Source organism: Lissotriton vulgaris, chromosome 3_1, assembly GCF_964263255.1.
Source record: "Lissotriton vulgaris chromosome 3_1, aLisVul1.2, whole genome shotgun sequence".
NCBI classification, from domain to species: Eukaryota; Metazoa; Chordata; class Amphibia; order Caudata; family Salamandridae; genus Lissotriton; species Lissotriton vulgaris.
Window position 1 is genome coordinate 540,253,825 of NC_141689.1, and position 27,562 is coordinate 540,281,386.

Genomic DNA, 27,562 nt, shown 5'->3' on the forward strand with positions numbered 1-27,562 from the left:
GGGGGAAAAAGGCTCAACTGATATTAACCCACCCAATGGGTACAATGCTACTTGTAGCTCTGGGGGTAATACACGTAATTCTGGGCAGCTTCACTGTAACTCAGATACTCCTACCCCGGCCAATGGAAGTACAAGTCCGACCCGACTATCTGAAGACCCCGTGCCAGGGGAAGTAACCCACGTCCACACCTTACCCCCACCATCTATTGAGGTTGTTAGTCTAACAGAACGGGGATATAAGATGGCGAGTTGGAATATTGCTGGGTGGAATAACAAGATAGATCGTCTAGGATGGTTAGAATTTATAACCCAATTTGACATCTTGTGTCTCCAGGAGACTTGGGCGGCCGAAGATGTCTATCTTGATGGGTATGTTGCCTATAATTGCCATGCTCAGCCATCCAACATGGGGAGAGCCAGTGGTGGAATGGTGATATTGCTCTCTGTGAGGTTACCGGTTCGAGTAAAAAACCACCGGACCGTCGGTCTGCACTCTCAGTTGTTGTGGTTACAACACAGGAATGGGCGAAATGTTTTAGTTATAAACCACTACAACAATGTCTTTAACCACTCAAAAACAGATATGGTTGATGAACTTGAAGCGGAGGTGGAAAGGTTATATGGGCGCAGTGATGTGTCTTTTGATATTTTGTGGGGCGGAGATTTCAACATTCACATGTGCCCATTTGTTGGCAAAAGGGTGTGGGTGTGTGGGTATGGGGATGAGGTGGGGGAAGATCAGACCCATTTTTTACACTCGGTTTATGGGGAATCCCTAAACACTCTTATGCTTAAAATGGATTTATGCATTATGTTACCTGGCGTAGACAGTGAGGGCAATTCGGTACCGACCTTTATTGGTAGGAATTGTGCCACGGTTATCGACTACCTCATTGTCTCCTCCAGTATTACAGCTTTGTGTTCCTTACCCGTAATAGTAGACCCAGCCCTAAGCGATCATAACTGTCTAACAATGTATCTCTCCTTGTGGGGGGATAAATTAAAGGCGTTACATGGTGCAGTGACAGATGTAGTTCCACATAGACCCAATGGCCCTAGAATTAAATGGGGTAGGCAAAATGAGGAACATTTACTATGTACCATTGTGTCTGCTTGTATAGATGAGGTGGAATGCTGTCTCGAACCCGAAAAGGATAATGCTGATATTCTAGCTAGTTTCGACATCATTAATAAAAACATTGCAGAAATCTTAACTGGAAGAAAACCAAAGGGCCCTAGGATTAACGGGGGATGGTTTAACAGGGAATGTACTAAATCCTTACAAAGACTCAAAGTTGCTCTTAAGGGTAAACCCAGAGATAAGGAAGCAGTTAAAACCCTCAGAAGGGAATACTCAATTCATCTGAGGGATAGGAAACAGGAATTAAGGGAAGAGGCCTGGAACAACCTGACTAAGGCAGTGGATCTTAAGGATACCAAGCTCTTCTGGTCCACTGTCAATAGTCCCTTCCTCCAAAATGAAGAAGTCCCGGTAATGTCTGCCCAGGTATCTGAGGAACAATGGGTGGCTCATTTTACTAGTATTTTTAACCCCGAAGGACTAGCTGTAGGGGGTGATAGGGAAACCCTGGCTTTTATCCCCATACCTCTTAATATCACAGTCTCTGAGGTGGATGCTGCCATCCGGGTCAGTAAGGGGGGAAAGGCGCCGGGCCCTGATGGGGTACCCGTTGACCTTTATAAAGCTGAGGTTTCCATATGGAGCCCATTGTTAACAAAGGTTTTTAATGCTGCTGCAATGATTGCAGCCCCACAGACTTGGGGGGAATCAATCATTATCCCGGTGTATAAAAAAGGGGAGAGGGGTGAGACAAAAAACTACCGCCCGATTTCTCTCCTCACTGCTTCCCTAAAAATTATGAGTAGGGTATTACTGAGTCGCCTGGAGGAATGGGTAGAAGATAAAGGGATCCTTGCGGATTCTCAGTACGGATTCCGCAAGGGGTTAGGCACCATAGAACAGTGCATTAATTTAGACCTTATTATATGCAAATATACACGGGCTAAACAAGGCTCGTTGTTCCTTTGCTTTGCCGACCTGACCAGTGCCTTTGACTTGGTTGACCATGGCCTTCTGTGGTCAACCTTGTTGGACATGGGTGCTCCACAGGATATTATCTATTTCTTGGCCCAACTTTATAGGAATCTGACGGCTAAGATACGATACGGGCAATCGGGGGAGTGTACATCCAGTATTAAAGTAGGTTCTGGAATTAGGCAGGGATGCGTCCTTGCACCTCTTCTTTTCTCCCTTTTTATTAATGCAATCGAGTCGGAACTACGGACCATCAGTGCAGATGCACCGACTGCTGGCGGCTTTTCCATCCCAATATTGCTTTACGCGGATGACGCGGTTCTGCTCTCACAAACCCCTCTAGGGTTGCAAAAACTTATGAATAAATTTGCAGATTTTATTAACGGGAGAAAACTAAAAATTAATAATTCGAAAACTTTTATAATGCCCTGTGGGAAGAAAATTAAAAACTTAAGGCCCTTCACAGTTATGGACCAAACTATAAAAGTGGTGGACAAATTCTGTTATCTGGGTATCACTTTTAACAGTGGGGGGATGTGGACACCTGAAATGATTAATGTAAGAGCCAAAATGGCCAAGTGTTCTTTTGGCATATTTAGGTTTGCATCCAAGTTAGGCTTAAGACGGATACCAGACATGTTGTACCTATATCGCCATAAATGTGTTGCTCTGGCCCTATATGGCTCAGGAGTGTGGGGCCATTGTAATAACTACATGCTCCAGGTTGAGGAAAACAAATTTGTCAAAAAACTCCTGTGTTTACCATCTTCTGCCTCAACAAAGCTGATCCATCAGGAGGTTGGTCTAGAACATCTATCTGACTTGATCAGATTGAGACCCCTGTTAGTATGGAGATCTATATGGGCTAAGGAACAGACTGGTTTTACAAGAAAGATTATTTTAGATTGTCTTCACATGGACAAATGTTCCCGCATCTCCTGGCTTAACTATATTATCCGAACATTTAATGATGTTTTTAATCTCACGGTGCATGATAACCCTTCTTGTGTTTTAGATATCCCGAAGAGTGAGTTTAAACATGAATTTCTGAGGGTTAGCATGGTGAAGCGTAACGCAGCTACTGCTCAGTTCTCCTCACATGTTTTTTACGACAGATACACTAAGGAAGAAATGGGGCTTTCAGGATACCTTAAATTGGTTACTATCCGATCCCACCAATATGTATTGACAAGATTACGGATGGGGATTGTTCATTTGCTTGTTGCGTATCCTGTAATGAAGACCTATACTACTGCCCCCTGTCCGTGTGATGGGACCACAAAGCAAAGTACGGAGCATTTTTTATTGTTATGCCCTCTTTATCTCCACCTTCGAAAAGTATATCTGAAACCGCTTTTCAAAAAATATAATGTATCCACTATTGTATCGGCCATGGGGCTTTTATTTGGACTTAATTCACAGGACATCTGTTTTTTTACTGCTGTATATATTTTAAAATCGATAAGCTTGAGGAAAAGCACCCTTTTTTGATATGTGATTAACTTAAAACCTGCTGTACCCTCATGTTTTATTACTTATGTATGTATGTACTTTTATGATTATTAATCAATGATCGAATAAAGTTTTTTGAATCGAATACCTTTTGTAAGGACCAGCACATACAAATCTCATGCATAAAATCCTCCTTCTCGGATACACAAAGTCTACAATACGTAGAGCCATTATATTTCCAAGACAGATGGTCCACCAGCTATGGTGACTGGTCAAACTGGATCACCATCATCCTTCTCTTTATGTAGGGCGAGAATGCAAGACTTAAGTACGGAGCCAGTATGATGTGAATATGTTAAGAAAGTAAATGTTTTGCAGCCTTTGCAGGGTATTCTCAATAAAGTACTGCTTTCTAAATTTACCATGAGCGGCCCAGAGAGACAACACAAAATGATTCAAGCATGTGAAAGATTGTGTAATATGATCCTATAATAATACAGTCTACGAACAAGGCAAAACATTACGATTCAACATACAAATTGGCTATCGGGGAATATGTGTGTGTGTGTGTATCTATCTCTATCTATCTATCTATCTATCTATTTATATATATACACACACACAGATGGACACAATATATATAGATACACACACATCAAAAAGGTTTAAGTGAAGTTATAATTTGCAATGTTTAGAACACCAGAATCAATCAGTAGATTGCTACTTGTCACCCATGAGGGCATCCATGCGCTGGCAGGATCCAGTTGATTAGCCGAACAGCGAGGTCTTCAGTGACTTTAGGAACCCTGGAAGAGATGGGGAGGTATGCAGATGTAAGGGTAGCTTGTTCCACATCTTCGCTGCTAGGTAGGAGAAGGAGCAACCTCCGCATCTGCTACTTTGGCTGCAGGGATATGTGTGTGTTTGGTTGAGGGGGCAGGGGGGGATGAGAGTTAGAGAAAGGAACGAAGAGGTGTCTGGTGGGCTGATGGAAGTTCAGGCAGTGGTCTAAGTTGGTGGGTCCGCAGTGGTTTATGGCCTTATGTGCAAGGGCCAGGAGCTTCAACAGACATCTTTTCTGCATAGAGAGCAAGTGGAGTTCCCTTAGGAAAGTGGGTGATGTGAGTTTGTCAAGGGAGATTCAAAATGAGTCTAGCTGTGTTCTTTAGTAGTCAGAGGGGGTGAGTTGTGATCCCTGCATTGAGAGTGTTGCCCTAGTCCGGTCGGTTGAATATGAAGGCCTGGGTGATGATGCATCTTGAGCATTGGCGTAGCCATTTGAAATTCTTATGAAGTATGCAGAGGATGAATAAGCAGGACAGTGGCATAATAAAACTTGAGGGGGCTTCCCTGAAAAATACACTGAGAGCCCCCACGCTCCAGAACCAGTCAGGAGCACTCAGTTCCCCCTTGTGCACAGTGCTGGAGGTGACCCCCTGGAGATTGGGGCCCCGTGCTGCTTGGGCTATTGCTAAGCCACTGAAGCAGGAGGAGGAGACAGAGTGGACCAGAGACATCAAGGTTCGCCTGTTGTCTAGAATGATGCCTGGGTGCCTAGCGTGGTCAGTGAGGGTAGGAGTAGGCCCAAGTTCTGAGGACCACCAGGATGCGTCCCATGGGGAGCTTTTGTTTCTGAAACTCAGTACCAATGTCTTGTCCGTGTTGAGCTTCAGGCAGTCGTCCTTCATCCAGTTGGTGAGGTCTGTCATACAGTTGTGGAAGTTGGTATTGGTGGTATCTTGGGAGAGGGATAGGATGAGTTGTGTGTCGTCGGCATTGGATATGATGTTGAGTCCAGGGGTTTGGCAATACTGGCCAGAGGTGTCATAGGTTTTAAAGAGGGTAGTGCTGATCGCGGAACCTTGGGGTACTCCACAAATGATTTCCTTGTTTTCAGAGGTGAAGAGAGGAATGCAGACTTTTTGCGTTCTTTCGGTGAGGAAAGAGACAATCCATCTGAGACGGCTCCTTGGATGCCTCTGCTGTGCAGCCTTGTGATGAGTGTGTGGTGAGAGCCTGTATTGAAGGCCTCCAAGAGATCTAGGTGGATCAGAGCTGCCATCTCTCCTCAGTGAGATGCGTTGAGGGCTGTCTAGGTGCTGTAGTTGCTGTAGAATACAGATTGGGGAGAGTAGGAGGTTCCGTTCTAAATGTGAGGAGAGTTGTTGGCTGATGGCTTTTTTTAACACTTTGGCCAGAAACAGGAGCAGGGAGATCAGTCAGTAGCTGAGTTTGCTGGGGTCTGTCGATGGTTTCTTTAGTACGGCAATGACTGCTGCGTGTTTCCAGCCCTCGGGGAAGGTAACTGTGGCAATTGAGGTGCTGAACAAGGTGTGTTTTAAATGAAAATTGAGAGTTTATACTAAAAAGCACAGGTAAAGTGCTGATGTAATTACAAATTAAAACCGAAAAACCACTGAAATTTCAAAGCTATGGTTAGGAGCATAATCCATAAGTTGCATAACAGCAATACAATATATATCAACAAAGAGAGAGAAAGGGTTATAGACCATGGGTCTGCAGGAATTGCTGCTTCACTGAGGACACCAAAAAGTCACACTTCTATGCTGCTCATGAAACAGGCAATGTAATCCGGAGGAGAGTCTAGCTGTGGAGGGGTCTTGTCGCTCTCTTTGGGTAGAATGAAGTCCCGCCTTTCTCGCTCGTCTTGGTGATTACTAATCTGCTCCTGTTCTTTTTCCATGACCTCAACTTTCTCCTCTACTAGGTCTGACTCCTGATCATTATACGGGGAATCAGTTTTCCCTATGCCCCCTGGCACTGGGGATACGGGATGCAGTAGAGTAGGAACCCTTGGTTAAAGTTGCAGCAAGGTGGCACGGGAAGTGCCCATGAACATGGCACAGAAGGTGGTGGTCATGATGGGGGGCCAAGCGGAGCGTAGTTTGGAGATGGAGAAAACTGTCTTTGGAAAGTTTGTATCATCTGTTGCAAAATAGACATAAAGGCAACTAGTACTGTCTTTACAGTGGGATACATTGTACCAGTGCCTAGGATTCTACGGAAGGACAACCTTCATATGGGAAACTCTAGGGCACAAAAACATTCAGGTGAACCTATGAACCAGACAATGCTAAAGAGGAAAAAAGCTACTTAAGTGTGATTCTTTATTATTTGTCTCTTTCAAAGAGTACTATTTAAGCCACCCTCCTCCCCTCAAAGTCTGAGTCTCCATCCCCTTCTCTCCTTAACCCTGGGCTTTGTACTCTGGAATGCAATACAAATCCAGCTAAGCAGGGTGGTACGCCTTATTTGAGGCTTGCTCTTAGTCTCAGATGTCAGCCTCTAGCTCAGAGTTCAGAATATGCGCGCTGCAATTGAACAAAAATCATTGAAGATGAAAGCGAAAAGCTGGCTGTTCTTCCACTACTGGCAAAAAAAGTAGTTCAGATGTCGACGATTGGGTCATAAACAATCTCAGATGGTACAACTGTTATCAGCTGTGTGGTCTTCATTGGAGTGGTCATTGTAGTTATGATGGATGAGGGCGCCACTGGAGTTGATGTTGACAGGGTATTTTTTCCCTATTAACCTCAGGTCATTCCTCAAGATTCCAGCTCCGGAATCCTTACCCCCAGTGAGGTAGCTCTGCAGTCGCCCTAATTTAAAGTGCATTACTGCATCTGATCATGTGTTGGTCTAAGAATTACTTGTACAGCTTGTAAACTCTGCCCAAAACCTCATGCCTGACTCCAAAATGGCGACCGTTCAAGACATCCTCAACTCGCCTTGCAGTGCCTGACCTTAAGATGGCGCTGCCTCAAATCTGTTGCTTTACATCAATGCTCCTTTGCTGTGACTGAAATCTCGTCTATTTTTGTTAATTGGCGGGCTACGACTTCATATTGTTCTTAACTACACTAATTTCTTCTATAGTCTACTGTAGTTGTTCTCAACTACGCTAGTGTCCTTGCTTGCTCACCTTAAGACCTCCCCTAATATCTTGGTTCACACTCCTTGCCTAGTTGAATAACTGATGCGCGCCCAAGTAGCCGCCTCACCCTGGTGACCTATGAGAAACACTCCAGTGAGACTTTCCTCCCTCACGCCTGTTTACAGAGAGACCCATCGGTTTCGCCACCCTACTCTACCCTTTTACTTATATTAGTGCCCTACCCTAAACCAACATGTCACATCCCATCCTGATGTGGACTGGGGAAAACTCATATACCTTGGTCTACCCCCCAAACTCTCCAAAACCGCTGCTAGATCATTCAAGCACGCCACCCTAAAAAGCCACCCTGAGATGCTGGTATCCGACTTGTGCTTCAATGTGGACAGTGGCACTTGCATAAATGACCTTATCTTCTATTCCAATTGAATCGCCGCCTGGCGCAAAACCTTAGCACACCTTCTTACTCTAGAAACATTCCATTTGGCACCAAACTCACAATTGCCCCCTCTTCCACCCTCCGAGCGGACCTTACCATCACCCTCTAAAAAAATGGCATAGTTCTGATCCAAGCCTCAACCAACAACCTAAATAAATTTGCAGATCTTTCCACACTCCTCAGAAACCATGTGCACGACACGAATAGGGTGACTAACTCCCGCACCAACGGCCCTCCGCCATGCCAGCCTACTGCGCCTAGCCACCCGCAAACCCCCATCCCTATGGCTTCCATCACTGTTCATCCTACCCCCCACATACCACTGACCCTGGCCATGGATTCTCCCCTACACCTTTGATCATCACCCACCTAGCCCCCCCCCCCCCACCAATTGGGAGTCTGGCTCTTTCCCACAGACCCCGAACTCAGTTCGAACTAGCTCTTCACCGGCCCCCAACACCGATCAACCTAACCGTTATAGCTCCCACCCCAGACACCACCAAAAGAGTTGCCCCCACACCTCTGCTCACCTCCCCGCCAGCCATCTTCCATAACCGCGAGCTTGTTAGGCCTCCAAAGACACTAGAATCGTCTCAAGCTAACCTCTCTCCCCTACCACCTTTATTTGCCACCTGCACTGCTCCTGAACCTTCGCCCTCTCCCCTCTAGCACCACGGGCCTATACTGATCTCGAAATTCTGCACTCCAGAGTGGCTAATCTAACCTAGAGCATCCATAGCTCTATTCTGGACCTTTTCTATTCCTTCCCCTTCCCTCCTTCCCCTTGCCGAACTCTCCCTTGCTAACCTCAAGCCACCTCAATCCTCGCCCCCTCATATCACTGAGTCTCCCATGCACCCACTTCCGCTACCTCAGACATTTTCGCCCGCGCAAGCAACCCTGCCACCTTTCAGAGGTGGAATCTCGAGCTCTTGCACTAACTTACAACTCCACCACTGCCACCTCTACTCAACTGGACATCACGGAAGACAAAATCCTAGCCATCCTCCAAGACCATAACTCTGTCCAAGTCATCCCTTGCCGTCTAGATACTAGTCCTGAACACCCCATCTGCACGGTCTCCATCAACCCCAACAGGCCAGCTACCCTCCACGACAGAAGTGTGGTTAAAAGCAACCTCGCGCCTGTACTCCTGTCCGTCCAGACCCCTGACACTCCCCCAGGCCCCCCACTATCTGGTCTCTTAAGCAATTGCTGATCAGCAATTAAGCATGCCTCTGATATTACTGACCTCATCCTGAACAAAAATGTAGACCTAGCTATACTAACCGAATCCTGGCTCAAGGAATACTCTTCCCCTTGTCTGGACTTACTAGTCTCTCCTAACTACAACATTGCTAGACTGGACAGGCACTCCAACAGGAAAGGTGGAGGCATTGCCTGCATCTACCAATCCTCCCTCCTGGCCACGGAACTTCTAGCGGACTCCACTGACTCCTGCGAATACCTCGCCCTTTCCATTTCCAGCAAATCATTACATCTTTGCAACTTGCACATCTTTTACAACACCCCAGGTTCCAACATCTCTTTCACCGATCACCTCTTGGAAATCATCACAACTAAGATTTCCTCGAATGCCAAAGAGATTTTCCTTGGTGATTTCAACCTGCATTGGAACGACCCTAAAGATCTCTATGTCAATGCCATCAAAGACCTCCTAACTTATCAAGCCCCGACTCAAGCCTGCTCTTTGTCAATTCACTGAAAAGAACCACCCTTGACTGGATCATCTCTAAGGAATCCTCAGTCAATCTTGTCTCCATAGACCCATGTGACTGGTCCGACCACCACACCATCTCCTTCATTTTACCTGGTACCCTCAAGACAAAGACAACGCAATTGGCGATTTCCAAACGCTGGATCAGAGACACTAAAAACCTTGACCGTACAAAACTGGAAGCTAGCTGCAAATCTGATCTACACCCCCCCCCCCCCTCGCATATAACTACGGTCAGTGACCTCAATGAACATTACTCAGCAACCATATCGAACATTTTGGACGACCTTGCGCCTTCTAAAACTAAAAAGGTCTCAAATCAAAGACAGAAACCCCTGGTTCTCTGGTTCCCTCAACTTGGATAGGAGATCCCTACGACAATCTGAAAGAATCTAGTTCAAGTTCAAGTTCGGGCATTTGTATAGCGCACTACTCACCCAGAGGGTCTCAAGGCGCTAGGGGGAGGGGTACATTATTTGTCGAATAGCCAGGTTTTGAGCTCTTTTCTGAAGGAGATGTGGTTCTGAGTAAGGCAGAGGTGGGTGGGGAGTGAGTTCCAGGTCTTGGCAGCCAGGAAGGAGAAGGATCTGCCGCCCATGGTGGATTTCCGGATACGCGGGACTGCGGCGAGGGCTTGATTGGACGATCTTAGTTGACGGGTAGGTTTGTAGAAGGACAGTCGAGTGTTGAGGCATTCGGGTCCTAGATTGTAGAGGGCCCTGTGTGCGTGGGTGAGAAGGCGGAATGTAATTCTTTTGCTGACGGGAAGCCAGTGGAGGTCTTTTAGATGTCCGGTGATGTGATCTTGGCGCAGGATGTCTAGTATGAGTCTAGCTGACGCGTTTTGGATAAGCTGGAGTTTTTTCTGTAATTTTGTTGTGATTCCGGCGTAAAGTGTATTACCATAATCCAGTCGACTCGTGACCAGAGCGTGGGTGACAGTCTTTCTTGTTTCGAGGGGGATCCAGCGGAAGATCTTTTTGAGAATGCGAAGTACGTTGAAACAGGAGGACGAGACGGCGTTGACTTGTCTGGACATCGAGAGGGAGGAGTCTAGGATGAAGCCAAGGTTACGTGCATGGTCTGTGGGTGTGGGTGCTGTGCCCAGAGCGGAAGGCCACCAAGAGTCGTCCCAAGCTGAGGGGGAGTTAAGTTGAGTTTTAGGCGGCTCGGTTTCATCCATTTGGCTACTTCTTTCATTCCTTTGTGAAGATTGGTTTTGGCGGTGTTGGGGTCTCTGGTGAGGGAAAGGATAAGTTGGGTGTCATCGGCGTAAGAGATGATGTTTAGGTTGTGTAGACGCGCGATGGAGATGAGAGGACTCATGTAGACTTTGAAGAGGGTGGGGCTGAGTGAGGATCCTTGAGGTACGCCGCAGATGACTTCGGTGGCCTCTGAGTAGAATGGGGGAAGTCGGACTCTTTGAGTTCTCCCAGCGAGGAATGAGATGATCCAGTCCAGGGCTTTTCCTTGTATTCCGATGTTGCTGAGGCGATGTATAAGGGTGCTGTGGCAGACTGTGTTGAAGGCGGCGGAAAGGTCGAGTAGGATGAGGGCCACTGTTTCTCCGTTGTACAGGAGTGATCGGATGTCGTCGGTCGCTGCAATGAGGGCTGTTTCGGTGCTGTGTTTGGCTTGAAACCCGGATTGAGATGGATCAAGGGAGTTGTTGGATTCAAGGAAGGCGGCGAGCTGGCTGTTGACGGCCTTCTCTATGACTTTGGCCGGGAATGGGAGGAGGGATATGGGTCGGTAGTTTTTAAGTTCAGAAGGGTCTGCTGTGGGATTCTTCAGAAGGGCGCTGAGTTCGGCGTGTTTCCAGCTATCTGGGAAGGTGGCGGAGTTGAAAGAACAGTTGATGACATCGCGGAGATGGGGTGCGATGATGGAGTCAGCTTTGTTGAAGATGTGGTGGGGGCAGGGGTCAGAAGGCGAGCCAGAGTGGATTGAGTTCATGAGGCGAATGGTGTCTTCAGTGGTGATTGGGTTCCAGGCGCTGAGGTTGTTAGTTGGCGGAGTAGGATCTGAAGGGGATGGGGAGGGTTGATCGCTGGGAGAATTCTCGAAGCTGTTGTGGATGTCGGCAATTTTGTTGTAGAAGAAGGAGGATAATGCGTCGCAGAGGTCTTGGGAGGGAGTGATGTCGTTAGATGCTGCGGTGGGGTTGGTGAATTCTTTGACTATGTTGAAGAGTTCTTTGCTGTTATGAGTGTTGTTGTCGAGACGATCCTTGAATGCTGATTTCTTGGCGGAGCGAATCAGTTGGTGGTGTTTGCGGGTGGCTGTCTTGAGGGAGGCCATGTTGTCTGAAGTTGGGTTTTTTCTCCATATCTTCTCCAGGTTGCGGCATAGTTTCTTGGATTTTTTAAGTTCATCATTGAACCAGGGGGCTTTTTTGCTGGCTGATTTCATCTGGTGCTTTTTCAGGGGTGCTAATTCGTCAGCACTGTGGGTAATCCATTGCTTGAGGTTGGTGGCCGCTTGGTCTGGGTCCATTGGGAGGGTGGGAGGGTTTTGGTTGAGTGATGTGAGGAGTTGGTCGTGGTGATTTTGTTCCAGTTTCTCCGGGGAATAGGTTGTGGACGGTTGTGGGTCAGGGCGCTTTTGTAGCTGAAGTCAACACAGTTGTGGTCCGTCCAATGGAGAGCTGTAGTACGATCGAAGGAGATGTGCTTGCTGGAGGTGAAGATTGGGTCGAGTGTATGTCCGGCTATGTGGGTGGGGGTGTCAACAAGTTGTTTGAGTCCGAGATTGGCCCGGTTGTCCAAAAGGGTGGTGGTGTTGCTGTCGTGTTTGTTTTCAAGATGGTAGTTGAGGTCTCCTAGAAGAATATAGTTCTCGGAGGCAAGGGCGTGTGGGCTGACGAAGTCCGTGATGTCGTCGTTGAATAGAGTGCGGGTGCCTGGAGGCCTGTAGATGAGGGTGCCTCTAAGTGTGGTCCTGGGGTCGGTGTGGATCTGAAAGTGGAGATGTTCGGCGGTTGCAAGATTGTCGTCAGAGCTGGTTGTGATTTTGATGGTGTTTCTGTGGATGATGGCGATGCCTCCTCCTGTTTGATTGATGCGGTCTTTTCGGATAATCTTGTACGCGTCCGGTATGGCTATGGCGATGTCGGGTGCTGATGATGTGCTCATCCATGTTTCTGTGAGGAAGGCGATGTCAGGTGACGTTGTGTCGATTAGGTCCCAGAGCTCTGTTGCGTGTCTGTGGACCGAGCGGGTATTGAGCAGGATGCACTTTAGGCGATTGGAGTCGGAGGTGTGTGGGGGGGGGGGGGGTTGGGTGTGGGGCTGGGGAGAGTCCTGAAGCAGTTTTACTTGCATGAGAGGCAGGCGAATGGGGTAGCTACGCAGCACTGTAGTGTGCGTCCGGGGTTGAGGGAGCGGAGAGTTGCGGCATCATATGTGACTCTAGTGGGTTGGGTGTGGCGAGGACCAGGGGGTCTGGCGCTGGGCGCGGTCCAGGCGTAGACGGGCTTACCTTTGGCGCGGCCGCAGCGCGTGGACGCTGCACGTTAGAGCATTAGTCATTAAAATGGATAGTAGAGGGGCGGAGCGTGCGAGGGGCAGCAGGGAGGCGGGAGCGAGGTCGAAGGAGGGCTCGGGTCAACAGACAAAATGGCAGCAACAACAACAACAAACGCTGCTATGCAGGGCGAGAAGGGGCACTGGCAGTGGGGGCAAAGGGGTGCTTTGAGGGCTAGATATACTTTGGGTACTGCCGCAGTGGGAGCGTATTCAAGCGCGGAGTGGAATACAGCACCTCTCTGCTGCGCACCTTAAACTTCTTTGTCAGGGGAGAAACTCCTACAACAAGCACATCCTCAATTCAAACAAAGAATACTTCAGATCGGAATTGGGGAATGCTCTTTGAACTGGTCAACACCAATCAAATAAGCTGGCTAAAACACAGAAAGAATCCCCTAAGTCTCTAATATCTTCGGAGGAAGTCTCCTCTTTCTTCGCTGATAAAATCACAGCACTAGGAATCAAACTCAGTTCCGCCGCTTACTCTTAACCCCTTCCTGACCTGCCCCCCCCCCCCCCCCCCCTTTCCGCACTACCCTCACTGGCCTCACCTAAAAACAAAGTGCGCTGGGCCGACTTTGAATACTAGGACTAAAACTCCATCTCTAAAATCCTCTCTACCGTAAACCCAAATAACCACTTCAATGACCCGCTACCATCCAACTGCCTCGCCGTTGCCTCCCAAGCCATTGTTCCTTGTTGGACTGCAATAATCAACGCCTCACTCCAGCAAGGATCGATCCCGGACCCCCTGAAAGCCGACCAAGTCCTCCCTATTTTAAAAAACCATCGCTGGATCCTGCCTCCCCTGACAATTGCAGACCTATCTCCAATATCCTTCTGTTAGCCAAAGTGTTAGAGAAGATCTGGTTTCAGACCGGGGCACAGCACGGAAACTACTAGGTCTTCTAATCTTCTTAGATCTATCATCCGCCTTCGATACGGTCAACCATGAAAAACTACTCCAACGCCTTAAACTCAGGATGGGTCTGGATGGCGTTGTCCTAGAATGGTTTAGGTCCTTCCTACATAACCGACCTCAGAGATTCCTCATTAATGGCAACTTATCAGCTCCAATTCATGTCACAGTTGAAGTTCCCCAAGGTTCAACCCTGTCACCCACCCTCTTTAATCTTTACTTAGAGACACTCACTGAAGTTCTTCGTACCGCCAAAATCTCCTACCATATGTACACGGACGACACCCAAATAAAATCATCAATATTTCCTCACTCGAGGAGATCCTTGCCTTGAACGAGACCCTGAAACTAACTGTCCAATGGCTAGCCACTAACCAACTGAAACTCAATGCAAAGAAGACTAAATTTCTCCGGATCTCCCCATCAAAAGCCAACCTGGAAATTCAGATGTGGATCAAGGCCATCACAACCTTAAACTGCCCGCCGATCATTGTGGACTCTGCGAACATGCGAGACCACATTAACTCAATGGCTAAATCAGCCAGATTCCACCTGAGCTACCTGTGGAAGCTGAAACCTTCCATCGATGCTCCGGACACAAAAATGGCACTCCTAGCACTAGTCATCTCTAGACTGGAATATGGATGTTCCACCCTCACGGGATTACCCAAGATCTCCTTGGCACCTCTAAAAGCCTGCCTCAACGTGGCCGCCAGACTACTCACAGGCACTAGGAAATTCAACCACATCTCTCCACATATGAAAGCACTAAACTGGCTCCCTCTGGAGGCCAAAATACAGCTGAAACGGGCATGCATTAGACACAAGACACCATACACAAACTCCCCTGCTTATCTGGCATAGACACTTGTGATATCTGGAGGAAGCAGGAACTCCCGGTCCGCTAGAAACCTCCTGCTCAAACTTGCCTGTTTTCAGAAAAAAAAGAACCTACAATAGGGCGCTCTCTGGAGCAGCACCAAGAATTTGGAACTCTTTCCCACCTGACATCAGAAAAATCCTTTCTCTCCACGTTTCAAGGACGCCAAAACTTTCCTCATGGGTAAATTCCTGGTCTAAGACCTGCTCTCATCCACCACAGTGTGCCTGACAAATCTAAATCTATTGCCTCTTCTTTAGATCACCAACTCACCCCACCAAGAAAATGTGGGGCTACTGATCCTAATTATAACCGTAACCATACATTTGTGTCCCCTTTTGTCTCTATGCTCTCAGCACCCCTACCCCGCGCCAACCTTTGTATATTTCTGTACCTAAGACGGTTTGTTTGTTTAACTCTGTAAACCGTGTTAAGCGCTCCGATACACCCGCGGGTCAAGGTTGCGCTTTATAAAACATTGAAATAAATAAATACATTTTTTGTTCAAGTTTGACAATGGGATTTTCTTAGACGAGGAATACAAGAGGGCACTGTCTGAAGAATTCACCAGCTGTAGACAAAAGGATGCTTTTTCGTCATCTGTGAAAGGGCCTTTTTCGAGGACTATTCAGAAGTACTACTGTCAAGGGTTCAGAGAAGCTGACTTTTCGCACCATGTTGATCTGGTCATTGGAAAAGGTGGCTGCAAGAGCTCCGCGGGTAAATTCCAGCAGTGGAATATCCTAATGCTTCCTTGCTTGAAATGCCTTTGTTGATGTGGCTGGAGAAGCACTTTTTTGGGACTCATCCTCAGGGGAGGGTACAAACTCTTAGGAAACAGGAATTTTCTGATTCTCCAGAAGAACGAGACAACCTCCTTACCCTGCGCTTAAATGGTGGTGGGGGGGAGGGGGGGGAGGGAAGTGTCTTATAGGAGTCACTGTGTGATGCCTTGAGAAGGATAAAGACAATAAATGCACTGGTTGGGTGCATCATCAGTATAAATACTTATTTGTCTGCAGTTTAATCAGTACTTTAAAAAATATTTTTTAACTTTTATTTCTCTGCTTTGACAGCTGAATGTCACCATGGTTCAGAAAATATATAAACTGAAACAATCCTAAAGCAACTGTTTATTAAAGCCGAAGTAAGAGTTGGTTGAAGTCTGGGGAAGACCAAGTAGAAGTAAATATGGAGCAGATGTAAGGTCAAAGATAGGTAAGCAGTATTCTTCTCAGGGACTCCCTCACAAACTAATTGTGGTAAAAATCTGAACAGCGATTTTGGTGGAAGTACTGTGTTCAGCAAGTCCAACTCACTGGCTGAAGTTCACGTTATTTAAAATGAGGTAGATATGTTACTAAAACACTGTTGAATGGTCTACAGCTATTTGAATACTGTTATTTAAAGTCACCAGGGATTCCCAACCTGACGAATGGGAATGATTTAATTGTGTGAAACTGTGAAAGATTCCATTCTAGAGAACTCCAGTTAAAAACTGTTCTGGTTCTGGCTCAAACACGCAAAATGACAAACAAGTTACTTACCTTCGGTAAAGATATATCTTTAAGAAACATAGGTTAGTTATGGATTCCTTACCTTAGAATTACCCCCAGGCGTCAGACTGGATCCGGAAAGTTTTTCGTCAGCAGTACCCCAGCGCGTCAGAAAGTGGAGTTGGTCGACCCCGGGTTTGTCGTTGTGGTCGCCGGGATGAAGTTGCAGCCCTCGCGTGCTGTCAGTTCTGTACACAACTTTCCATGCCAGAAGCGTAGAGGCACTGACCACTGGTGCATAAAATTAGGGCCCAGAAAGGAAGTCCTTATCCCTAGAAGTCAGTTCGCAGAACGGGGAGGATGGGTGGGGCGGTAAAGTATCTATAACTAACCTATGTTTCTCACAGATATATCGTTAATGAAGGCAAGTAACTTGTTCATCTGAAAGAAACAGTTCGTCATAGATTCCTTACCTTAGAATAGATACCCCAGCAATATCAACCCCGGAGGTGGGTCTGCGAACAAAGTTCACGCCAGAAAGTCCTGGAGAACAGAACAGCCAAAGAAGCCGCCTCTCCGGACTTGACTATCCAGGCAGTAGAATTTGGTGAACGTGTGCAGTGATGCCCACGTAGCTGCCTGACAAATGTCATTAAGAGGATCTTCCCGTCCCAAAGCAGTAGTAGCTGCCATCGCCCTGGTGGAATAGGTGCGCAGCCCCACTGGAGGCTCCTTCTTTGCCAAAGAAAAGCAAGCTTTGATGCACAGAACGATCCACCTGGAGATGGTCCGTTTGAGCACGGCCCAACCTTAGCACCCACATACCCAACAAAGAGCTGCTTGTCCACATGGGATTGTTTGGTGCGATCCAAGTAGAAGGAAAGCGCACATTTTGGATCCAGATGGTGGAGCCTCTCTTCCTCTTTTGAAGGATGCAGAGGTGGAAAGAAGGTGGGCAAAGTGATGGTTTGGCCAATGTGGAAAGAAGTAACCACCTTGGGAAGAAAGGCAGGTCTAGTCCTTAGGACAACCTTGTCCAGATGAACAACCAGAAAGGGAGGTTTGGAAGAAAGAGCTTGTAGCTCACTCACCCTGGGGGCAGAGGTGATGGCCACCAGAAAGGCAGTTTTCAAAGTTAGAAGTCTGAGAGGACAGTTATGTAGCGGCTCAAAGGGAGTGCACATAAGGTATGTAACAACCAAGTTCAAGTCCCACTGAGGCATTACGAAGGGAACAGGAGGAAAAAGAGGAGTAATGCCCTTAAGGAAACGATTAACAACAGGGGACTTGAAAAGATAAGGCTGTTCAGGAAGCCTAAGGAAAGCTGAAATGGCAGAGAGATAGCCCTTAAGAGTGCCCAGAGCACAACCCTGCTGGGCCAAAAAAAGGAGGAACAAGAGAACCTCAGAAAGAGGGGTGGAAAGGAGATCCACAGCCTTTGCTGTGCACCATGCCACAAATGTGTTACATCTGCAGGCGTATACCGTCATAGTGGAGGGACGCCTGGCTGCCAAGATAACATCATAGACTTCGGGAGGCAGGTGAAATGACAACTGCCGCCGCTCAATCAGACGCATGGAGATGGATGCTGGACAGGTTCGGGTGGAGGACCGTCCCCTGCTGCTGTGACAGAAGATCCTCCCGAAAAGGCAGTCTGATCAGAGGATCTATGACCATGTGTAGCAGCTTGGGATACCAGACTTCGTGCCCAATCCGGAGCCACAACAACATCTTTTGGGCCCGGTTGCACCTGATCTTCTTCAGCACTCTGGGCAGAAGTAGTATAGGCGGAAAGGAGTATAGTAGACCAACTCCACTCGCAACGAAAAGCGTCACCTAGCGAGTGCCGCTTTGGAAATTCCAACATGCAGAATTGCGGACATTGCGCGTTCTCTTTGGTGGCGAATAGAGCTAACCAAGGCTCTCCCCACTGCTGAAAGAGACCTTGCACCACCTCCGAATGAAGACGCTATTCATAATCCATCATGCACCTGCGGCGGAGTTAGTCAGCCCTGGTGTTCAGGGAACCTGCCAGGTGTTGAACCATCAGGGATATGCCCTGATGTTCCAGAGGCGGAGGGGGGCTCCTGACGTAGGGCCCACAACCCCACCCCGCCCTGTTTGTTGCAGTACCACACAGCGGTGGTGTTGTCCGTGAACACCTGCACTACTCTTCCCCAGACAGAGGGAAGAAATCATTTGAGGGCAAGACTAATCACCCGAAGCTCCAGAAGGTTGATGTGGAGCCTGGACTCCCCCGGAGACCTCAGGCCTCTTATCTCTGCCTCTCCCATGTGGCCGTCCCATCCCAAAACGATCGCATCCGTCACCACTGTGTGTTCTGGTTGGGGAAGGGAGGGGGATCTGCCTTTGAAACAATCCTAGTTCGTTAGCCACCATTGCAATTGTTGTGCAGTGCCCGCCGAGATCTGGATGCAATCGGACAGTTTGCCCAGATGCTGCGCCCACTGGAACTTAAGGTCCCACTGCATAGCCCGCATATGCCACCTGGTATGATCTACCAGCAGGATGCAGGAAGCCATGAGGCCCAGCAGCCTCAGGGTCATCCTGACCGAAACCCGGGATAGAGGCTGAAAGATAGGAATCGCAGCCTGATTATCCCGGACTTGCTATTCGGGAGGATAGACCCCAAACTGCTTTGTGTCCAGAACTGCTCTGATGAAGAGGAGCTTCTGAGAGGTCAGGTGTGACTTCGGCATGTTGATGGAGAACCCCAGTGAATGCAGGAGGACGGCCGTAGTCTGGAGGTGGGAGACAACTGATAGGGGCTAGCCCGCTTTCAACAGCCAGTTGTTAAGATACAGGAAGACTGGAACCCCTGAGATGCGCAGATGAGCGGCGACCACCGCCATCACTTTCGTGAACACCCGAGGGGCGCTGGTAAGGGCAAAGGGGAGCACGGTAAACTGAAAGTGCTTGTGGCCTACCGTGAACTGAAGGTAACGCCGGTAGGCTAGCAGGACGGGTATGTGAAATAAGCATCCTGCACGTCCAACGCTACCATCCAGTCGCCATGGTCGAGGGCAGACAGGACCTGAGCCAGCGTCAACATTTTGAACTTCTCCTTCCAGAGGCAACGGTTGACGACCCTAGATCCAAGATAGGATTCAGGCCTTTGTCCTTCTTGGGCACCAGAAATTAGTGAGAATAGCAACCCCAACCTACTTCTGCGACAGGAGTGACGAAATTTCCTGTTGGAGAAGGGCCAGATGATCCTCCGACATGCAATGGTACTGAGGGGGCATAGATGGAGGGGTAGTCTCGAAGGGGAGGGAGTAGCACCTTCAGACTATTTACAAAACCCACCTGTCCGACATGATGGTGTGCCAGTGGGGGAGGTGTTGGCAAATCCTGCCGCCCACTGGCGATGGGTGGCCCTGAAAGGTCAGACTAGGAGGCTGCTGCAGAGGGGACTGTGGTGGACTGGTCCACTGGCCCCCTGAACCACCGCGTTTGATACCATGCCCCCAGCCGCGCAGGGTCTGAACAGCTTGAGCTGGTCTGTTGCTTTGGGCGGAGCACCACTTCCGTAGCCAAGAAAGGGGCGAAAAGCAGACTGCACAGGGCGGGTGATGGAGAAGCACAAGGACCTGGCCGTAGCCCTAGAGTCCTTAAAGCGCTCTAGCGCGCTGTCTGCATTGTCACCGAATAGGCGACGGCCATCACAGGGCATGTCCATAAGGGTGGATTGGACAACCCCGGAAAAACCAGTCGACCTCAACCAAAAGTAGCGTCGTAGGGCTACTGATGTGGGAATCGTCCTGCCTAGTGAGTCGGCGGTATCCAGCCCACAGAGGATGCTAAACTTCGCTGCGTTTCTCCCTTTAGCAACTGCTCGAGAGAGTAGGGCCGGGCCTACTCCAGACACTGAGGCAGCACTTGCACAACTGTATCCCACACGGAGTGGGTGAAACGGTCCAACAGACATGCGTTGTTTACCGACCGCAGTCCCAAGCTGGAGGAAGAAAACATCTTCCCAAGATGGCCCAGCCTTTTGGATTCCCTATCATGTGGAGTGGTAGGGAATCCGGCCTTGGAGGTTGAGGTTTGGACCACCAAGCTCTCAGGGGTGGGGTGTTGGGAGAGGAAAGTGGGGTTGCCCGGGACAGGGCGGTGGCGTCGGGGAATCATCCTATGTGTTGGGCCAGGACAAGGTGCCCAAAAGGACGTCTGTCAGGGCTTCATTAAACATCACCGGGGGCTCCGAAGAGCTTGCCGCCGGATGAAGCACCTCTGTCAGGAGGTTAGTCCTGACTGCCACCGTAGGTAGCTCGAGGTGGAGATCCTCGGTCACCTTACGCAACACCACAGCGTAAGACACTCCCTTCTCTGTAGCCACGGTAGGAGGAGACATGTCTGGTGAGGTATCCAGACCACTGGCTTCCCCCTCTCCAGTCCGGTTCATAACACAACTGGACAGTCAAAGGGTCTCCAGACCCCTCCCAGTCCTCCTAACCTTCCTCTGGCTGCCAACCTGGTCTCAAAGAGCCAGGGTAGAACAGGGGCAGAAACGTAGCTGTTGACACTGGCCCGGCTCCGTGTCTACCTCGAGGTGGAGGTCGGGGCTTACGTCGGCTGGGGACACAGTCGACGCAGGCTGCGGATGTGGTGCCGGTGGAGTTGGCGCCGGTGGAGGTGTTATAAGGTCGACCAGCGCCGATCCAGATCCAGGCCGCTGGCATCGAAGGCCCAGAGCCCCCAGCCGAGTCCGCAGGCCCAAAGGCGCACCAGCGGAGTCGCGCTGCCCAAAGATGGCATACATCGCTTTGAAAAATTGACGAAGCTTGGGCAGGTGTCGCTCCAGGGGGGGTGAAGCGGAGTTGTCACTTCAGGCTCCTCACTCAGAGCCGCGGGAGAGACACCACCCGCATCCCTCGTCACCTCGGCCAACGGACTGGGAGAAGTTGAAGAGCGACAATGCTTTTTCAACTTCTTCTTGTGCTTCGACTTACCTGATCCAGAATACGAAGAAGACTAGGAAGAAGAATGATGGTGGCTCCATGACCGGTCCCTCGACTTCCCACGCGACCGGGTTCTCGAGCGGCATGGAGCCGACTGCCGGGCCTCGAGAATCTTGCGGGACTGCTCCTGGAAAGACTTTGGATTCATTGTCCGGCAGTCGGGGCAAGACTTGAGATCATGGTCGCACCCCAGGCAGAGGAGGCACACGTGGGGCGGATCAGTCACCGACATCAGACGGTTACAGGAATCGCAAGCCTTGAAGCTGGGCATCCCTCGTGCACCAGGAGTCGACAAAAGCTGACAAAAAGTGAATGGAGGTACCGCTCTCTCTGGATCAGTGCTAGTTGGCGTGGAAAAAAAAAAAGAACTGACATCAGCACGCGAGGGCGGCGTCTATGTAGCTACCGCAAAGTCATCCCAGCGACCAAGCTGTACGCGGAGTCGACAGATGCCACTTTCTGACGTGCTGGGGTACCGCTGACGAAAAACATTCCGGATCCAGTCTGACGCCTGGGAGTAATTCTAAGGTAAGGAATCTATAACTAACTGTTTCTTTCAGATAAATTTATCAATTATGGATAGCAACCCACAAAATGCATGCCATATCTCAATACTGCCTGCCTACTGTGCTGAATATGTCACTTAGCTAACGGTACAGGACAAAAAAAGACAGACTATCTAGTGAAAAAAATGGTGGATAGAATGAGTTATAGTGTGTGTTTTTACATTGCTAACTATAACTTGCGAATTTCAGTGGTTTTGAACATTTGAGTTGGAACCATAGCCCAGTTTTAACTATGGTCAAATTTTATTCAACATTCTTTGTAGAGTAAAATAAAAAACAGAAATGTTATCACATAAAACATGGACAACATACATTTTTGGCTGGCTTTTTTTTTTTTTTTAAAGAAGTGTTCTGTGACAGTGCTCAGGGTTTGACATGTTCGGCATTTAAGAACATTAATAAAGACAAAGAGATGCACTCTGTACATTTCAGGTTTTGTGTTTATGACCAACATAGACTTGTGAGCAAGCTTTATGTGCAAATCAACTTTGAAGAAGACAGAGTTGACCAATGACATTAAGAATACAATGCACAAACAGCAGTACTAGAAACGCAAGAATGATTTGCTGCTCAAGTCAAACCTCTGTGTGATTAACTGGACTTCATGAATTGTTAATAGTTTGCTTTTTTCAGGACAGAATCACCAAACTCTGGCGTCTTGATTAGTGGAACACTTTAGTTTATGGCAAAGGTAGATTGAGGCATAAGGTCATTGATGTAAATGTTCAGGAGTAAATGCCACCAGTCTTCAGACCTAATTTCCCCAGGACTAGAAGCAACCAGTGTATAGATTTTATGTTGATCACTGATTGATTTATTTTGTTCTCTCCATCCACAATTCTTAATATCCAAAGAGATTGAGACAGACATCACTGCAGTTTTTCTCCTTTTATTTGTCATCCGCAATAATGCGTTTCGACCGAACACAGAGGTCTTGGTCACATGACATGCCTGAGTTACTGGCAAGGCTTTTACATTATTTTAAAATGTTTTTTTTAATCATAGAAACAGAGGCAAGACTTCTACATCACTTCATGTAAGCCAATATTGTGATTTCACATTTGACATTCAGATCAATTATGGCTGAAACTTATTTCTAAGACTCCCCCATTGTTAAAATGATTCAATTTGAAAATTTATTTTTACAGTTCATATTTTTAAGCGATATTTAATTATGTTCGCCTAACATTTATCTTTCATATTTCATTCATCTCAAAAAATTATAATTTCAAAACATTGGGGGTATTACATTACTGATCTGTTTGCACAAATTAAGTAATAAAAAGTCGCAATTTTTGTCACACTACATGTGTTTATAATTGCACTGCTGCCCATGTGTACGAACAATTATTCATTGTCACTCTCTTTCCTTTTAAAGGCAGGAGTGTAACTTCATCAATATTGAGGCCATTTGGTACCTTGTAATTAAGATTTATAATGTATATCATTTCCAGCTCTCTTGTGGCTCTCACCCGGTACCCACCTCTTCTACTGGGAGGTACAGCACCAATCACATAATACTTTATCGGATTGTGGTAGTTGATAATATGCGGCACATTGCTTCACAACTGGATATGTTGCGTCATTATGTGCTGCGAGATCTTCTTATACAAAGGTAGCGTAGTACTACTTGTGTAACTCAAGTTGCAGGTGCATGTCAATACATAAATTGTGAACTCTGTTCTGCAATTATATGTTCCCTTCATTTTGATCTGTTCCATGCTGAATGGTGACAGGTATGTTGTAGTGTTTTGACCTATACTGCAGGTTTTATACTTTGAAATTGTTGTAATACCTGCTTGAGGTCTCAACCGAGTCACCATCTTTACAACTTCCAGACTGCTATGTACAAGTGTATCCTTAAGTGAGGGAGCTTGCCTATATGTATATACACAAACATCTACATATACATACATGAATATATATAAATATATATATTTTAACAGATGCATGCAGTACAGTAGCATATGCTAAATAAAGCTGCAAGCTAGGTGGCGCCGGACCAAGATGGTGGAGCGTCAGTGAGGCTCCTGCCTGGCCGAGCAGTTAAACATCCTCCCGTGGTATCCTGACCTGATCAAGCTCCCTGTGACCGTCCTAAATGGAAGAGCAATGCTGAGAGGACCTCGGCGATACCACTTTTGCCCACCTGCTGCCGGCGGAGAGCGCATTACAGGCGCCGATGCCTGACCGCGACCTCCTGATCTGAGCCGCGGAGACCTCCCGCAGAGGGACGCCCGCCAGGCGAGATCGGGGATCTGCGGCCTGTGGAATTGACACGGCCTCAAGACTGAAAGAAGCCACCCGGGGGCCGAAATCACAGACGCCTGCCCCCGATAGCACGTCCGACCTCATACAGCCACAAAACCGAGGTGAGGAGCCTCCCCTCCCTGCTGCGCCTAAGATCCGGCACGTAATCGCATAGCTTCGAAGTTACAGGGAAGAGACCCTTCAGCCCCCACGAAGAGCAGCTAATCCCTCTGAAGCCCCCCCCCCCCAGTGGAACATTCATCAGAGGCCATTACATTCGGCCCCCGGGGAGGGGGGAGAAGCTGTGGCGGCATTGAACGCACGCAAACAAAGCAGACAAACATCGCGGCGCTACGTTCACAGTGGAACACTGCAGCACATTGTGGAGAGACAGCTGACCTCACTCACGAGGCGCCAATAGCACCGCAGCGCCTAAGGAAGCTGCCTCAAAGACTGGTGCGCAAAAAAGGCCTAGGGAGTGACTGGACTCTGGGAGAGCTACAGGCCCAGAGTGAAGACCAGGGCGCCATCGCACTGCTGAGCCATCCTGCGTTGCACCACCATTTTGTCTTCCACAGTCGATACAAGCGGAGCGGCTAAAACCCACTGGCCAGAGGAGCCCGGCCCCCGAAACGCATACCTCTAAGATACCTGCAGCAAGATCACCCCACATACTCACGCTTGCCCCTGGCCACGAGCCCGGGGGACACCAACGGCTGACTCTCCGGGTGCCTCCGTGGCCTCGGCCGGTCTACGCCTGGGAGGTCCCCTGCATTTCCTCTGATTCTTCCTGGCGAGGACCCCTCGTACCTCTCGGGGCGCAACCACAACAGATTCTAACCCCAGAAGGAATCGTGCTCTGAGTCCTGTATACTGTGATAACTAGGACCAAACATACTACTTGGAATCGGACGATCCCCCTGCGCCCTACACACTGCACCCAACAGAGCCTCTTCTCCCTCACCTCGCAATGGGTCGCACTGAGGCGAAACAATCCAAGATCCCTTTCGAATCCCGCAGCCCCTCAGGTCCCAATCGGCAGAGAACGGGGAAGCCTCGATGGGCGCCCCTCCGGAGGAGGACTGGAAAGCGCTGCTTTTTAGTATGAAACAGAGCCTAATATCCATTGATTCCAAAATAGATGCTCTCAATATGAGAATGGACACTGAGGTCGCAAAACTGGGGCAACATGATACTCGCATCAAGGAAGCGGAGAGTAGAATCTCGGACCTGGAAGATGGAGCCACCTCTAGCGGACAACATCACACAAATGGACAAACTACTCAAGGTCATAGCAGACAAAAACGAAGACCTAGAAGCTAGGTCTAGAAGGAATAATGTGCGCATCCTGGGCCTTGCGGAATCCACCCATACTGGCAGAATGGAAGACTTTGTGGAAAACCTGGAGGCAGAACTCTTTGGGAGAGAATCCTTCTCGGCACACCTCACAGTGGAATGCACGCCCAGATCCCTTGCTGCCCGCCCTCCTCCAGGAGCAATGCCAAGGCCCATCATAGCCTGGTTTCTGAATTACCGTGACTGCGATGCTGTCCTCCGCCTGGCCCGAGAGAAGGGACAAGTCCGCTATGAAAACACAACACTGTCATTCTTTCCGGATTTTACGCCGTCGGTGCAGGAGGCAAGACGAAAATTCGCAGGGGTCAAAAAGAAACTCCAGAACCAGGAAATCCCCTATGCAATGCTCTACCCCGCCAAGCTGAAAATTACCCACCAGGGGAAACATCACTTTTTCAGAACTCCGCAGCAGGCTGAGGGCTATCTCAAGCGTCACAGGAAGGCGACCTCCAGTGAGGAAGCGGACCTGAACCGCTCCAGATCGCAGTCACCCATGTCTCAGCAGGAGGAGCACGTTGTATGGAACACTCTCACAAACTTTCATGCGGTGATGGACTACTCCTCTCTGGTGACGTATACACGGGGATGAGTATTTATGGTCTATAAAGTATATACTGCTCGGCCACCCACCTCTGTCCCACGGTTGGTTGGCCACCTAGTTATTAGTGCAGGGGCCTGTGGGTGCAAGGAGGGAGGTGTGAGGGTAGGTCGGGTGCCACTAGCGGTTCTCTCACCCTTAGGGTGAATCCCTGGAACCCCCCCCCCCTTTCGGTTGGGGCTATCCTGCATTTTGAAATGTGGTTAATGTTGTTGGGTGGGAACTATGTACCCGGCAAGTTGTGGACACCGGAGTGGGTGGGGGGACACTTAGCTCTAACTAATGCATTGCTAGGAATCAAGGATAGGTCTAATATTTCTTACTGTATGTTGATGTTTACACACAGACATGGTGACGACAGGTGACTCACAGGCACTCAGACACATTAAGATGGCCTCGTGGAATGTCCGGGGACTTAATGACCTCAGGAAGAAACAACAAATACTGGGTTATCTAGACAGGCACGGGTGACAGTTGCCATGCTGCAGGAAACACACCTAGCACCTGGGGTTACCCCTCAATTTGCATCCCGCTGGGCTTCATGCCGTGTATTTGCCTCTTATTCTACTTACTCCAGAGGTGTGACTATTTTAATCAAGCGGGGAGTGGAGTTTACGCCACTGGGAATGGACACCGACGCTGACGGCAGATTCTGCATGGTTTGGGGGCGACTACTATCTCACAACAACCTCTTTGCGTGCTACTATGGACCCAACATTGACAACCCCAATTCCCTACTCTTATTGTGGGGTAAGATACAGGTGCTGGATATCACGCAGGTTATTCTGGGGGGAGACTTCAACACAGCACTACACCCACAGGCAGACAGATCACATCCCCTCTCGGCACACTATACGAACACACAGAGAACGCTAACTGATATAGTAGGAGACCACTACCTGCTGGACGCCTGGAGACACAAGCACCCCACGCTCAAACAAGGCACTCACTACTCGGCGGTACACTCCACCTGGGTGCGCTTAGACTATGTTTTTATGACGGCAGGATTGACACACTGGCTGACACAAGCGATGCACCTGGCCCGTACGTTCTCGGACCACTCCCCAGTCCTGGTGGAGCTTCGGATCCCCGTAGATTGCTCCCCCTATCTGAACTGGCGACTCAATCCCTCTCACCTTAGCGACTCCGCCTTTAAGGCCGAATTGGAGCAAGACATTCTGGATTTTTTCGACCACAACCAAACGTCCGTGTCCAGCGTCACAACAGTATGGGAGGCTTTCAAAGTCACCGTGCGGGGTTGGTGCATTGCCAAAGGGGGAGGGATCCTTAAATTCCTGCAGGGAGACCTTAGGAAGCTGGAATCTGAACTGCGCGAGCTGGAACACACACTGGAAAATAACTCGCGATACCACGGGATTAAAGCCCACAT

At 48.7% G+C, this 27,562-nt stretch overlaps 1 protein-coding gene across 1 annotated transcript in view; it reads right to left on the reverse strand.

Annotated features, from left to right (window-relative positions):
* TNPO1 (transportin 1) overlaps positions 1-27,562 on the reverse strand; it is a 1,561,564-nt gene that overhangs the window by 245,008 nt on the left and 1,288,994 nt on the right. The window lies entirely within an intron of this gene.